Here is a 16,173-nt window from a genome sequence, read left to right as displayed (position 1 = left end):
TAGCTGCTCAGCCAAGACTACTAGTGTCCCTATTTTTCCTGTTGTTCAGGTTTGCCCCTGGATGACCTCTGAGCACTGCTACTTAGTCTTGGTTTTTCTGGCAGCTTTTGATTTGTATCTAGTTATCCCCGTTCTCAGACACAGGCACTTGTGTCAGTTGATGGCTGACCATCTGATCCAGCGCCCCCTTGCACTTCAGGGCATGTGCATGACCTGACTCGGGCTGCACTGGTGTGACAATCGTGGTCCATGGACCTATGTCCCCAGGTAGTTTAGGGTACAGGCATAATTCAGACACAAACTTAAGGATCTACAGTTTGTGAACCACCTGAATCTATGTCTCCAGTCAGTTCAGGACACATACTGGAACCAGATGCAGCCCAGATGGGTATCAGTCACAGACTTCCCCAGCCTTTGACTCGCTAGGGTGTCTGAGCAAAGGCAAAGCTCAGACTTGAACTGTAGGTCTGCGGCGCTTGGAGCAATTGCTCACTCAGTGCAGGGCGCACGGGTCTGACAGTCTTTTCACCCCACCCACAGCCAGAGAAGTCCCTGGGGCTTCTGAGTGAAAACCTCCTCTCTGCCGCGGGAGCAGGGAGGCCAGGACTCCGTCTGTAATGGTGGCGGGGTCCTGATGCGCACACAATGCCTTCAGGGAGTAGCTGGGAAATACCTGGCTCTCTCCGTGCGTTTCAGCTGGGAACTGTGGCAGTGTGGGCCGAGCACAGATTCGAACCCACAAGTCCCGTAGCTCCTGGAACACTCGCTTTCTCGGCACAGGGTGCGCAGGGCTGAAAGCTCTTACTTTAAAATAGGGAACAAGACAAGGATGTCCGCGGTCACCACTCCTGTTCAATATAGTTCTAGAAGCAGGAGCCAGAGCAATTAGACAGGAGAGAGAAATAAAAGGAATAAAGATATGAAAGGAAGAATTAAAACTATCACTATTTGCAGATGACATGATACTTTACATGGGAGACCAAAAAAATTCCACAAGAAGGCTCCTTGAACTAATCAACAAATTCAGCAGTGTAGCTGGACACAAAGTCAACACCCAAAAATCAATATCATTCCTACACACAAATCACAAACAGACGGAGAGAGAAACTAAGGAAACCATAACTTTCACAATAACATCCAAGAAATTGAAATATTTAGGAATCAGACTAACAAAAGAAATAAAACATCTACTCAATGAAAACTACAGTACTCTGAAAAAAGAGATCAAAGAAAATTTCAGTAAATGGAAAAATATTTCTTCCTCATGGATAGGAAGAACCAACATTGTGAAAATGGCCATACTCCCAAAACTACTGTACAGATTCAATGCAATTCCCATTCAACTACCATTAGCATACCTCACACATCTCAAGAAAACATGCCTTAAATTCATCTGGAACCAGAAGATACCCAAAATAGCAAAAGTAATCTTGGGCAACAAGGACAAGTCAGGTGGATTCACAATTCCTGACCTGCAATTACACTACAAAGCTACTGTAATAAAATCAACCTGGTACTGGCTAAAAAACAGGCCTGAGGATCAATGGAACTGCCTGGAAGAAACAGCCACAACTAAAAACGCACTCAACCACCTAATCTTTGATAAAGGGGCCAAACAAACTCACTGGAAGAACGATAACCTCTTTAACAAATGGTGCTGGAAAAATTGGCTTGCCATCTGCCAAAGACTGAAAATAGACCCAAGCCTATCACCATGCACCAAACTCAAGTCAAAATGCTTCACAGATGTCAATATTAAACTAGAAACACTACATCTATTGGAAGAGAAAGTAGGTAAAAACCTTGAAGACAAAGGGGTAGGCAGAGAGTTCATGAACAAAAACCAAATTGCACTTGAAACCCGTGAAAGAATCAACAACTGGGATCTCATCCTACTGAAAAGTTTTTGCACATCTAAATAAATTGCTAGCAGAGTGAAAAGAAAACCCATAAACTTGGAAAAAATTTTAGCTGACTGTCCCTTAGACAAAGGACTTCTATCTAGAACATATAAAGAATTAAAAAATATCAGCCCCCCCCAAATTGAAAGTGCCAATCCAAAAATGGGCAGCTGATATGAATACACACTTTTCATATAAGGAAATACAAATGGCAAATAAATACATGTGAAAATGTTCAACATCATTAGTCATTTGAGAAATACAAATTAAAACAACATTGAGATTCCACCTTACTCCAGTAAGAATGGCTAGCATTAAGAAATCAATCAATAACAAATGCTGGAGAGGCTGTAGAGAAATGAGAAGTTTCTCCACTGCTGGTGGGAATGCAGACTGGTGAAACCACTGTGGAAATCATTTGGCAGAATCCTCAGCAAACTAGGACTAGGTGTCCCATTCAACCAAACTGTTTCCCAAAGGTATTTTCCCAGAAGATCTAAAAACATCATGTCACAGCCATATATGTGCACCTATGTTCATAGCAGCACAATTTGTAATTGCTAAATTGAGGAAGCAACCCAAATGTCCATCCACTAAGGACTGGATAAGAAAATTGTGATACTTTTACATAATGGAATATCACTCAGCTATAAAGAAAGATAAACTTGAGGCTTTTATAGGTAAATGGTCACAACTTGAGACCATATTCATAAGTGAAATAAATCAGACCTGCATGTGCAAGCACCTCATTGTTTCACTAGTTTAAAACCTGAAAGAGCAAATTTAAACTAGGAGGTATGACAGACATTGTGAAATGAAAGGAAAGTGCTCAAGGGTAAAGGGCAACTCGATCTGGGAAAAGAGAAGGAAAAGAAGAATAAATTTTGTATGTATGTATGTACAGGATAGTTAACATAGTTGATCTACTGTCTTCTATTTCTTTACTGAAAGAAACTGTTAATGAGTTCTTGATTGATCAATATTGCATGTTTCTATTTGTTTTCATGATAAACCACTTTGAAGATGTCAATATGTAATTCAACAAGCACTGTTAATTTCCTACCACTTTGTAACTCTGTATTGTTTGTATTGTTCTTTTGCTATTTTGTAAAAGGTTGTCTGTCTGTTAATGTTTTCCTCCTTTTATTTTTAAAATAAAAAATAAAATAAAAACATCAAAGACAAAAAAAATGAAAAATTGATAGACTGAAATCCAAAGTTTGGAAAAAAAGTATTTCTGGCATCAGGAAACAACAAAAAAGCAGAGGTAACTATTGTTTTTGCAGACAGTGTGAACTTCAAACCAAGGCTGATAAAAAGAGGGAAAGAAGGTCTCTGTATACCTGCTAGGGGAAAACTTCAAGAAGAAGAGCTAACAATCATAAATATATATGTAATAAATAGAGAAACATCAAACTGTGTTCTACAAATTTAATAGACGTGAAAAATCATATAAGTAATAACACAATTTTAATTGAAGAACTTATTACCATATCATCTCAAAGAAATAGATTAACTGGATAAAAAAATCAACAAAGAAATACCAAAACTGATCCAAACTTGTGAACAAATGGACTTACTAGTTGTTTACAGAATGGTCACCGAAGAAAATCACAATATACATTCTTCTCAGCTGCCCATGACATTCTCCAAAAATAAACCACATACTGGCCCACAGAACATGCTTAAGTAAATGCAAAGGACTTGAAATTGTCCCATGCATATTATAAGATCATAGCGCAATGAAGGTTGAAGTTAAGTGCAAAAGACATTGCAAAAACTCCATAAAAATATGGAAATAAAATAACACCCTCCTGAACAAACAATGGGTTACACACTGAATTATGGAAGGAATGAAACATTGTCTAAAATTAAACAAAACGTCAGATAAAATATACTGGAACCTGTGGGACACAATGAAAGCAGTTTTAATAGGGAAATTTATAGTGGAAAATTTTTACATCAAGAGATCAGAAGGAGCACAAATAAATAACCTAATGTTTCAATTCAAGCTTCTAGAAAAAGAAGAGCAAGATGAGGTCAAAATCTATACAGACTTATGTCCTGACCTCCTGTAGGTCACAGACACAGTCCATCTATGATCACTGCCAGTGCAGCCCACATCTGCCACCTGTGCGTACCCTGAGCTGCCTGGAGACACAGAATCAAGTTGTCCACCGACTACTGACCCTGTGATTTGTGTCTGGGTTCTGCCTGCACCCTGAATTGCCTGGGGAACCAGGACCACTGATCCATGATTGCACCACCAGTGCAGCCTGCTTCTGGGTTATAGGTGTGCCCAGAGTTGTGAGTGACACTGGATCAGATGGTCTGCCATCAGCTGACATTACAGTTCATGTCTGAGACCTAGGAGAACTAGATACACTTCACAATCTGCTGGAAAATCCTAGACTAAGCAGCACATCTAAGCAGATACTGAGGGGCAAGCCTGACCACCAGGAAAACTAGGGACACTCACAACCTTTTTTGACCTGTCAGGGAAGAGGGAGACTGAGCGTTTTGCTTCCGGCATTAAACATGACAAGACAAAGGAATAAAACACAGTGTCAGAACTTCACCCCACTCAGAAAAAGTCCAGGAGACATCCACATAGGAGAACTTGGTAAACATGTACCTGAAATTCCTGAAATAATTGCAATGGAAGTAAAGAAACTCCATCAGGCATAAAAGAGATCAGATCAGGAATAATCTCTCAGGCAAAAAATAAAATGACAATAATAATAAAAGAATTGCTCAGTACATTTAAAGAAGAAATATATAACAAAATAGATGAATATAGGCAACAGGTGGAAATGTTACATGAACAATACATGAATGAACTAGAATGCATGAAACAGATTCAAAGAGATATCCAGGAAATTAAAGTTTCCATTGAAAGTTGGCAAAACTGCTTGAATGAAGCCGAATATAGAATTTCAGTTCTTGAAGACAGTATGGCAGCTAGTCATCGTGAAAGAAAAAGATCTCCTAAAATCATAAGAAACCAGGAAAAATCAATTCAACAGCTGCAAGATGCAGGTAACACAAATGATATAAAAAGAACATTTGCAGAAATCACAGCAGAAATATCCCAAGTGTGGAAACAGAATCTGATATACAAGTAAACGAGGCATATAGAACTCCAATTAGTCATAACCAAAGGGAAACTACACCCAGACATATAACAGTCAAGATCCCAGATATCCAGCAAAAGAACAGAATATTAAAAGCTGCTAGAGAAAAGAAACAGATCACTTATAAAGGAAAGCCAATCAGAATCATGGCAGACTTCTCAACACAAACCATTCAAGCAAGAAGAGCTTGGACTGAAGGACTACAGGTCCTGAGACAAAACAACTTCCAAACATGTACCCTGTCAAACTATCCTTCTAATTCAATGGAGAAATTAAACAATTCTACCACAAAGAACAACTGAATAATTTCATGAGTGCCAAACCATCTTTACAAAGAGTACTAAAACATAGGCAAAGAACGAAATGACCACAATTTCAAGAACAACAATAAAAAGGAACCGTCAAGCAGATTAAGCAAGTAAACAGGTAGAAAAAGTATGAAACCAACAGCAAGTAAATAACATGACAATGATAAGCCAACACATATCAATTATAACCATTAATGTAAATGGCCTCAATGCACCAGCCAACAGAAACAGACTGGAGGAGTGGATTAAGAAACAAAATCCAATGATATGCTGAATATAGGAAACACATTTTACTCAAAAGGATATTCATAGACTGAAAGTCAAAGGATGGAAAACAATTCTCCATGAAACAGGAACCCAGAGAAAAAGCAGGTGTAGCTGTTGTGTCTGCAGACAAGGTAAACTTTAAACCAAGAACAATTAAAAAGATAAAGAAGGTCACCACATACTTGTTAGGGGAAAACTGCAAAAGGAAGAGATAACAATCATAAACATGTATGCACCAAGTATCGGAGCACCAAACAATATAAGACAAATCTCAACAGACATGAAAACCCAAATAATTAATAACACTATTGTAATAGGAGACCTAAACATCCCTTTGACACAAAGAGATAGGTCAACTGGACAAAAAATCAACAAAGAAATAACAGACCTGAGCAAAATCTGCAAAACAAATGGACTTAGTAGATGTATACAGAGTTTTCCACCCCACATTTGAATACACATTTTTCTCAGTTACACATGGGACTTTCTCTAAAATAGACCACATTCTAGCCCATAGAGCATACCTAAATAATGTAAAAAAATTGAAATTATGCCATGCATATTATCTGACCACAGTGCATTGAAATAGGCAATTAACAACAGGAGAAACTCTGAAAACTCCATAAACACTTGGAAATTAAATAAAAACCTTCTGAACAACCCATGGGTAACAGAAAAAAATTAAAGAAGTAATTAAAAAATACTAGGGGCTGGGGATATAGCTCAGTGGCACAGTGCCTACCTGGCAAGTGCAAGGTCATGAGTTTGATTCCTGGTAACCCTCTAAAAAAAAAAAACAACAAAAACAAAATAAAAAATACTTAAAAATAAGTTAAAATATAGATATACAACCTACCAGAATCTGTGTGATGCAATGAAAACAGTCCTCATAGGGAAATTTATAGTAGTGAACTCACACATAAGGAAAACAGAAAAACAAATAAATAGCCTAATGCTACACCTCAAACTTTTAGAAAAAGAAGAATAAGTCAAACCCAAAGCCCAAAGAAAACAGGTGATTATAAACATCTGGGTAGAAGTTAATACAATTGAGAAGAAGAAAACCCTACAAAAACTGAATGAATTAAAGAGTTGGTTCTTTGAAAAAATAAATAAAATTGATAAAGCCCTAGCCAACCTTATTAAAAAAAGAAAGGAAAAGACTCCTATTCATGCAATAAGGAATGAAAAGGATGAAATCACTACAGATCCTACAGAAATTCAAGAGATCATTAATACTTACTTTGAGAATTTTTACTCTGATACGATAGAAAACTCAGAAGAAGCTCAGAAAGAAAACTATAGAGGAGTCTCCCTAATGAACATAGAAGAAAGGATACACAATAAAATACTAACAAATAGAATGCAGCAAATCATAACAAAATAACACAAAATGACGAAGTTGGATTCATTTCAGGAATGCAGGGATGGTTCAATATTTGCAAATCTATAAATGTTACACAATATATGAATAGAGCCAAAGACAAAAACCACACAATCATCTCAATAGATGCAGAAAAAGCTTTCAACAAGCTCCAAAATGCATTCATGACAAAAACCATACAGAATATAGGAATAGATGGCCTTTACCTCAATCTGATCAAAGCCATCTATGACAAACCAACAGCCAACATCATACTAAATGGACAAAAACTGAAAGCTTTACTTTGAAATCAGGAACAAGACAAGAATTTCCACTGTCACCACTACTATTCAACATAGTTCTGGAAGCATTAGCCAGAGCAATTAGACAAGAGAGAGAAATAAAAGGAATAAGGATAGGAATGGAAGAAATAAAATTATCACTATTTGCAGGTGACATGATTCTTTACATGGAAGCCTTCAAAAACTCGACAAGAAGACTCCTTGAATGAATTGACAAATTCAGCAGGGTAGCTGGATACAAAATCAACACCCAAAAATCATTAGTATTACTATTCACAAACAACGAACAGATTGAGAGAGAAATTAAGGAAACCATACCTTTCATAATAACATCCAAGAAACTGAAATATTTAGGAATCAATCTAGGAAAAGAAGTAAAAGATCTATTCAATGAAAACTACAATACTCTGAAAAAAGAGATCCAAAAGGATTTCAATAAATGAAAAAGTATTCCTTGTGCCTGGATAGGGAAAAAACAACATTGTGAAAATGGCTATACTATCAAAACTGTTATACTGATTCAATGCAATTCCCATTAAACTATCATTAGCATACCTCACAGATCTAGAGAAAACATTCCTGAAATTCATCTGAACCAGAAGAGACCCAGAATAGCAAAAGCAATCCTGGTCAGCAAAGACAAGTCAGGTGAAATCACAATTCCTGACCTGAAGTTATACTTCAAAGGTACTGTAATAAAACCAACATGTTACTCACTAAAAAATGGACCAGAAGATCAATGGAACAGACTGGAAGAAACAGATACAACCATAGATACATTCAGCCACCTAGTCTTTGACACAGGGCCAAACAAACTCACTGGCAGAATGATAGACTCTTTAATAAATGGTTGGAAAAATTGGCTTGCTACATGCCAAAGACTGAAAATAGACCCAAGTTTATCACCATGCACCAAACTAAAGTCAAAATGAAGCACAGATCTCTATATTAGAACAGAAACACTAACTCTTTGGATGAGAAGGTAGGAAAAAATCTTGAAGACATAGTGGTAAGCACAGAGTTCATGAACAATTACCAAACCACATGTGAAATACTTCAAAGAATCAACAACTGGGAACTCAACCTACTGAAAAGTTTCTGCACATCTAAAGAAATCACCAGCAGAGTAAAAAGAAAACTCACAAATGGAAAAAAAGTTTTAGCTGACTGTCCCTCAGACAAAGGTCTTCTATCTAGAACATATAAAGAATTAAAAAATATATCCCCCTCCAAATTCAAAGACCCAATCTAAAAGCAGGAAGATGAGATGAATACACACTTCTCAGATAAAAAAATACAAATGGCAAATAAAAAAAATGAGAAAATGTTCAACATCATTAGTCATTCAAGAAATACAAATTAAACAACATTGAGATTCCATCTCACCCCAGTAAGAATGGCTGGCATTAAGAAATCAACCAATAACAAATGCTGGCGAGGCTGTGGAGAAATAGGAACCCTTCTCCACTGCTGGTGGGAATGCAGACTGGTGAAACCACTGTGGAAATCAGTTTGGAGATTCCTCACAAAACTAGGTCTAGAGGTCCCATTCAACCCAGCTATTCCCCTTCTGGGCATTTTCCTAGAAGATCTAAAAACATCATATCACAGCGATATATGTGCACCTATGTTCATAGCAGTGCAATTTGTAATTGCTAAATTGTGGAAGCAACCCAAATGTCCATCCACTGAGGATTGGATGAAAACATTGTGGTAGTTTTATATAATGGGATATTACTCAGCTGTAACAAAAGATAAACTGGAGGCTTTTACAGGTAAATGGTCACAACTAGAGACCATATTCATAAGTGAAATAAAGTAGACCTGCATGTGGAAGCAACATATTGTCTCACTAGTGTTAGAATCTGAAAGAGTAAATAAAAATTAGGAGATATGATACTCATTGTGAAGTGAAAGGAAAATGATCAAAAGTAAAGAGCAACTGGGGTGTGGGAAAAAAAAAGGGAAATAAAAGGAAATTTTGTATGTTTGTGTATACAGGATAGCTAACATAGTTGTACTACTGACTTCTGTTGCTTTACTGAAAGGAACAGTTAATGATTAATTTTTTGATCAGTCTTGCATGTCTCTATTTGTTTTCCTGAGAAACCACTTTGAAGATATCAATGTATAATAGAGCAATGACTAATTTTCTACCACTTCATCTGTAACTCTATTGCTTATATTGTTCTTATGCTGTTTGTTAAATAAATAATTAAATAAATAAATATCTATAATTGCTTGATAATACTGATACAACATACTGGAACTAATGGGACATAATGAGAAGAATACTAAGAGGAAATTTTACAGCAATAAATTCTCACATCAGGAAAACAGAAGAGGCTCAAATTAACAATTTAATGTTGAACCTGAAACTTCTAGAAAAAGAATAAATCAAACCCAATGCTCATACAAGTGAAGAAATTATAAAGATAAGAGCAGGAATTAGTGCCATTGAGATTTAGAAAACAATGCAAAGAATCAATGAATTAAAGAGTTTGTTGTTTGAAATATTAATTAAAATTGATAAATCCTGAGCACATCTTATCAAAAAGAGGAAAGAAAAGACTCAAACTGATGCAATTAGGAATGAAAAGAGTGAAATAACAATGGATCCTGTGGAAATCCAGAAGATCATCTATATCTACTTCCAGAATCTGTACTCTAAAAGATGTAAAACACAGAAAAAAGGGACAGATCCTTAGACATTTATGAATTGCCCAAACTGAATCAAACAGCTATAAAAACTATAAATAACCTCAAATCAGTCAATTAAATTGAAAATTTAGTTAAAACTTATCATCTAAGAAAATCCCAGCTTTAGATGGATTCACTGCTTAATTCTACAAGAAATTCAGAGAGGATCTAATGCCACTAGTTCTCAAACACTTTAATGAAATAGAAAGAGTAGCAATACTCCCAAAATCATTTCTGAAACTAAGTATTACCCTAACACCAAAATCATATAAGGACCCAAACAAAAACTAAAACTACAGGCCAAGCTCCCTAATGAACACAGATAGAAAAAAAAAAAAAAAAAAAAAAACAGAGAACATAGACAAAACCTTCAATAAGATACTGGCAAACAGAATGCAGCAAATCATCAAGAAGTTTATACAACATGACCATGTGGAATTCATGTGAGGGATGCAGGGATGGTTCCACATACACAAAAACAATAAATGTAATAAACCATATTAACAGAGCCAAAACAAAAATCACATGATCATCTCAGTAGATGCAGAAAAAGCTTTTGACAAAGTACGTCATTCATTCATGATAAAAACCCTACAGAAAATTGGAATAGAGTGTCTTTACCTTACTCTGATAAAAGCCATCTATGTAAAACCAATAGCCTACACCATACTAAATGGTCAACAACTGAAAGTTTTCATTCTAAATAAGGAACAAGACAAGGATATCCACTATCATCATTCCCATTTAATATAGTTCAGGAAACATGAACCAGAGCAATTAGACAAGAGAAAGAAATAAAAGGAGTAAGCATAGAAAAGGAAAATGTTATATTATCATTATTTGCAGATGACATGATATCCTACATAGAAGACCCCAAAAATACATCGAAAGATCAAATTCCATAGCATAGCTCGATACAGAGTCAACACTCAAGACTCAAAATCATTCCTGTACACAAACAACAAACTCAGTGAGAGAGAAATTAGTGAAACCACACCTTTCACAATAGCATTCAAACAAATTGAAATACTTAGGACCTAATCTAACAAAGGAAGTAAAAGATCTATAGAGTGAAAATTACAGTACTCTGAAATAGAAGATGAAAGAGGATATGAGAAAATGGAAAGACATACCTTGCTTTTGGGTAGGAAGAACCAGCATAGTGAAAATGGCCATACTTCTAAAATTATTATACTGATTTAATGCAATCTAGATCAAAATACCAATAGCATACCTCACAGAAGTAGAGAAAGCATTATTATGATTCATTTAGAACCAGAGAGAAACCAAGAATAATAAAAGAAATTCTGGGCAGCAAAGGTAAGACAGGGGCATTACAATCCCATACTTGAAATTACACTACAGAGCTACTGTGAATAAATCAGCATGGTACAGGCAAAACATAAAAGAACAAACCAGACATGAGGATCAGTGGAACAGATCAGGTGGTGCACAAACAACCTCAAGCACAGTCAGCCACCTTATCTTTGACAAAGGAACCAAACATCATCACTGGAAAAAAGATAACCTCTTTAATAAATGGTGCTGGGAAAACTGGCTTTTGACATACCAAAGACTGAAACTAGATCCATGTCTATCACCATGCACCAAACTAAAATCAAAATGGCTCAAATATCCAAATATTAGAAATACTAAATCTGCTGGGAGAGAGAATAGCTAGATCTCTTGAAGACATAAGTGTAGGCAAAGATTTCATGAACAAAACACAGATAACACAAGAAATATTACTGCAAAGATTGAACAACTGGGATCTCATTTTTTTGAAAAGCTTTTGCACACAAAAGAAATCACCAACAGAGTGAGGAGATGCTTCAGAGTTGGAAAAAATCTTAGCTAGTTGTTCTTCAGACAAAGGACATTAGTCTAGAGGGGTATCTAGAACATATAAAGACCTGAAAAAAGCAGACACCAAATTTAGTGGCCTAATTAAAAAATGGGCATCTGAAATGAATAGACACTTCTCAGAAGAACAAAAGTCAAATAAATATATGAAAAACTGTTCAGCATCACTGATTATTAGAGAGATGCAAATTAAAACAATGCAGAGATTCTATCTCATTTCTAAAAGAATGCCTGTTATTAAGATATCAACCAAGTGCTGGAGGGGCTGCAGGGAAGAAAGAACCCTTCTTTACTATTGGTGGGAGTTATGGAAATCAGTGTGGTAATTCCTCACAAAAGTGGAATTAGAGGTCCCATTTGACACAGCTATTGCTCTTCTTGGTATCTTCCCAAAAGAATTAGAAGCATTCTTTAAAATTGTTAAATTTAAAGTTTAATTGGCCACTTATAATTATATATGTTTGTGGGGTACACTGTGATGTTTATGGGGTACAGTGTGATTCATTCAATCTAATCAACAAGGCTCTTGTTGGGGCTCTTAAAAGTGTGTTTGATAGACACTTATGGAAGGGGAGGCATTCTGCAGTGAAAACTGTGGACCCCTTTCCTTTCTTTGTGTCCTCCTGGAGGGTTTCCTACATTTTTAGAGACGAAAAAATTCACAAATATGAAACATGGGCAGGCAGCAGTACACCTGTGTTTGCTTTGAGTAGTTGATTCCCATTGCCTTCCCACCACTTCTCAGTGAGCAGGTACTTCTAACAGACACACTCTAACAGATGAGGAACAAAGGAATAACCCAGCATATAAAATTTGATGACCCTAAAGTGTTTGGGTGGGTGATTAATCCTCATTCTAAGCAACAGGTCTCAACTTTTGCCAGTTATTTGAGGCCCACTGAAATGCTAGTTTGTGTTCCTAGAATGTTCTTCATGTGTTTCAAATTTTATAATCTATCCAGAGAGATTTTAGTCTTATGAAAGACTAGCCACAGCTATTTTCTCTCTTTTTCATATAAATTCACTGCAGAGAGAAAGGGACCTGAGGTCACCTGTCCACAAGGAATTGAGAAGTTATGGGTGTTATATAACTCATTGCATGAATTAAAAAATATAGTCTGTGAACTAAAAATAAAAGAAAGGTGATGATTAAATTGTGAAAAGTCTGCACAGGAGGTGAGAAGGAAAAATCTAATTATAAAACAAGGTTGCCCTATATCTCTATTATTGTTTCATTGAGTTGGCTTTCATGCATACTTTGGATTAAGTAGAGCTAATCTGATAATATAAAATAAACCAAATGATAATAAGGTCACAGAGCTATTTGAATCATTTAAGTAACATCTTTCTTAAATTATTTAAAACACTTTCCCAAAAGAGTGTTGTAATTGATCACTTAAGAGAGATTTCAGTATTTTTACATTACTATATGAAGTTGGTAAATTTTAGGAAACATGAAGTCAGCAAATTTTTATGTTTCAAATTTAAAAGAGTACTGACTGAAGCTTTCTTCAAAACTGCCAACACATAATTTACTATTGTTTAACATTTCCGCCTCTATGATGAAATGAGTGTGCAAGGGAGGAGCTGAGAGTGGGAAAGGTCATGGGAATGTTGAATTCATCTCCTTACCAAATTACATCCATGCCTTTAAAAGCCTTGCTCCAACATGGATTGCATTTCCTCTGAGCTACAGAGAAAAAAATATACAAACAGAAGTATTTTTCAAAGAAAAGAAAATAATTGCCAGGCAGTACACATTTAATCATAGCACAATAACACAAGTTAATTTGCATTAAGTAAAAAACACATTTTAGTGATTAAAAAAGTCAAATGGGAAACCTCCCAAAGTTTCCCTCCACAGAAAGTGCTCCACTGAAATTTAAATTGTGCAAACACACCTGGTGATCATCACCAATTGAGAATCATAGCTGATCCTCAGCACCAAGGAGAAGACTTTTTAGCATCAACCAGTTCTAAGATATTTCACAAAATCAGACACTAATTTACAAAAAGCACTGTACAAACAGGACTTGTTCTCCTCATCCTCTGTTCTCTATTTTGCCATCAGATTTACCAGAGCAAGGAGGGGACAATAAACTTGCTGCTCACCTTGTCAGAGACAGATGAACTCTTTGGTCCTCAAAGCCATCAAACTCCTCAAAGTAGTTTACCAAACTAGTGGACTGAAAAGTTTTATTAACTTTACTCAATAAAGCTATACCTCTGAGCCGTGGCCAACTCCCTCACTTACATGAGATATGTCTTCCATGCCTCTTTGTGGTCTGTTACATCTTACCCTGTCATCACAATGAGAGTCCTTTTTGAGGCCAAGTAAAGACTCTAATTCACAGTTGCCAGAGTGAAATACATGGACCATGCATCCTAGGACCTATCTATATAAGTAAGATGAGAAAACACAACTTATAAAACTCCAAACTCATAATGTTTTAGTAAAAGTTTCTCCTAATTAAGGTCAAATAACATTATCATTGTTAGTATTATTTCTAAGTTAGGTACACTGTGCTACTTCTGGCTTTATTTGGTCATTATTGTCAATAGAAATTTTTAAAAATAAGTCATATTGGTGACCTATATAAAAATTGGATGTGACTGATTAACCTTTTAATTTCCCTGATCTGAATTTTTTTCTGCAGCTATGTTTTCCTTTAATTTTTCTTTTGTGATAAATGTATTATATGCTTAGGACATGAAATTCTCCCTCTTTCACAGAAGAAAAGTCTGAAGACCAGAAAGGTTAAATGAACTCTCCAATGTCATGCCCTTAATTACTGGAACAGCCAAGACCAAGCCCAGGAATCCTTCCCTTACCCGCCTAGGTAGGAAGCCACATTTCTTCTTCCCAATGACTTTAACTTTCTATTACATAAGACTTCTCGAAGACAGAACCATGCTGAACATCTGTTTAGCACCATAGATAGAAATGTTTCCTAGTTTAATAAAATTATTTTTCCCTGAAAATTAAATAATTGTCAAGCTTAAAACAGGAACATGGCAGAAATATATATTACATAAGATGGCCTGAAACCCTACTGCCGGGGCTGGGGATTTAGCTCAGCGGCAAAAGCACCTGCCTGGCAAGCGCAAGGTCGTGAGTTCAGTTCCCGGTACCGGAGAAAAACAAAAAACAAAACAAAACAAAAAAAAAACCAACCAAACAAACAAACAAAAAAAAGAAACCCTACTGCCTTAGAGTATGTTGATAAAAGTGAGGAGTGAGATACATGTACATTTAAGGAAAAATAAAAATAGTTTTCTTACCCACAGCTTCCAAGCTCACACATTCCTATGATTGCTGTGTGAAAACCTTGGGTATGTGGGAAAGTACTAACATGTGGTGAGGAAAGAGCTCATCTCCTACCACATTTTCCTCTCACAGGCAAATGGGGGCGGCAGTCAATGAGGGACAGACACTGTCTCATACGATAAGGTTTTAAACTTGTTTCATTTTGCCCAGGAAAAATGACAATGACTTTTTAAAGCATCGAATTCTTCTTTTGACCAGACCTTCTCTTCTGTTTCAAGAGGGCAGGGTCTCTTTCAAAAACACCTCCATAGTCAGACACATTTGAGTAGGTGTCCACGTCTTCCCGTCTTTTCTTGTCTAACAAAAGAAAGGAAAAGAGTCAGAGCCCAGCTGCCTGTTCTAAGCATGGTTTTATAAAATTGGCCTTTCCCTGACAAGAGGAGCAATCCTTCCATCCTAGAAAAGTGTCTCCCATTAATCAGCTGTTTTGCTTTTGCTGAGCTTTGGAACTACAGGTATTTATACTGTGTCTCATTATAAGCTAAATAGGCTCACACCCTGGAAACAGTTACTACTTGATGAAAATAATGTGCAATAGCCAAGACTCTTAATATCTGACAAGAAGATTTCCCATATACTAAAATATACATGTTCCAATGAAAGAATACATAGATTTAATTGTACTCTTGTAGTTTTACTTATGGGTAGACTATGTAACATTCTTTTTTTCCATATGTTTTATCTGAATTCAAGTACTGATCTTTGAATTCAAAGATTTCTGATCTTTGAAATTTTGCCCTATGTGGGTCGGATTTGAGGCCCTAGTACTTCAGTGGCAGACTGAGCTTGCAGAAGATTTGAACTGGGCCACTTAGTTGCTGTCTCATCTTGTAAAATTTGTATTTACTTCTTTGGGGTCACCTGTTAAAACTTTGCCAGTGGAGTACATATACATGTTATGTATATTCTTGCTATATGTCAAGAAAATATTAAACATCTAATTAAATTCTAGAAAGATAATATGCATTCAGTATGATATCAGGATAAATAGTTCTTTTCTTTAGTCTC

This window comes from Chinchilla lanigera, unplaced genomic scaffold (genome assembly GCF_000276665.1).
Source record: "Chinchilla lanigera isolate Chin_1 unplaced genomic scaffold, ChiLan1.0 scaffold00139, whole genome shotgun sequence".
NCBI classification, from domain to species: Eukaryota; Metazoa; Chordata; class Mammalia; order Rodentia; family Chinchillidae; genus Chinchilla; species Chinchilla lanigera.
The sequence above is the reverse complement of the archived record's forward strand: the minus strand, read 5'-3'. Positions refer to the sequence as shown.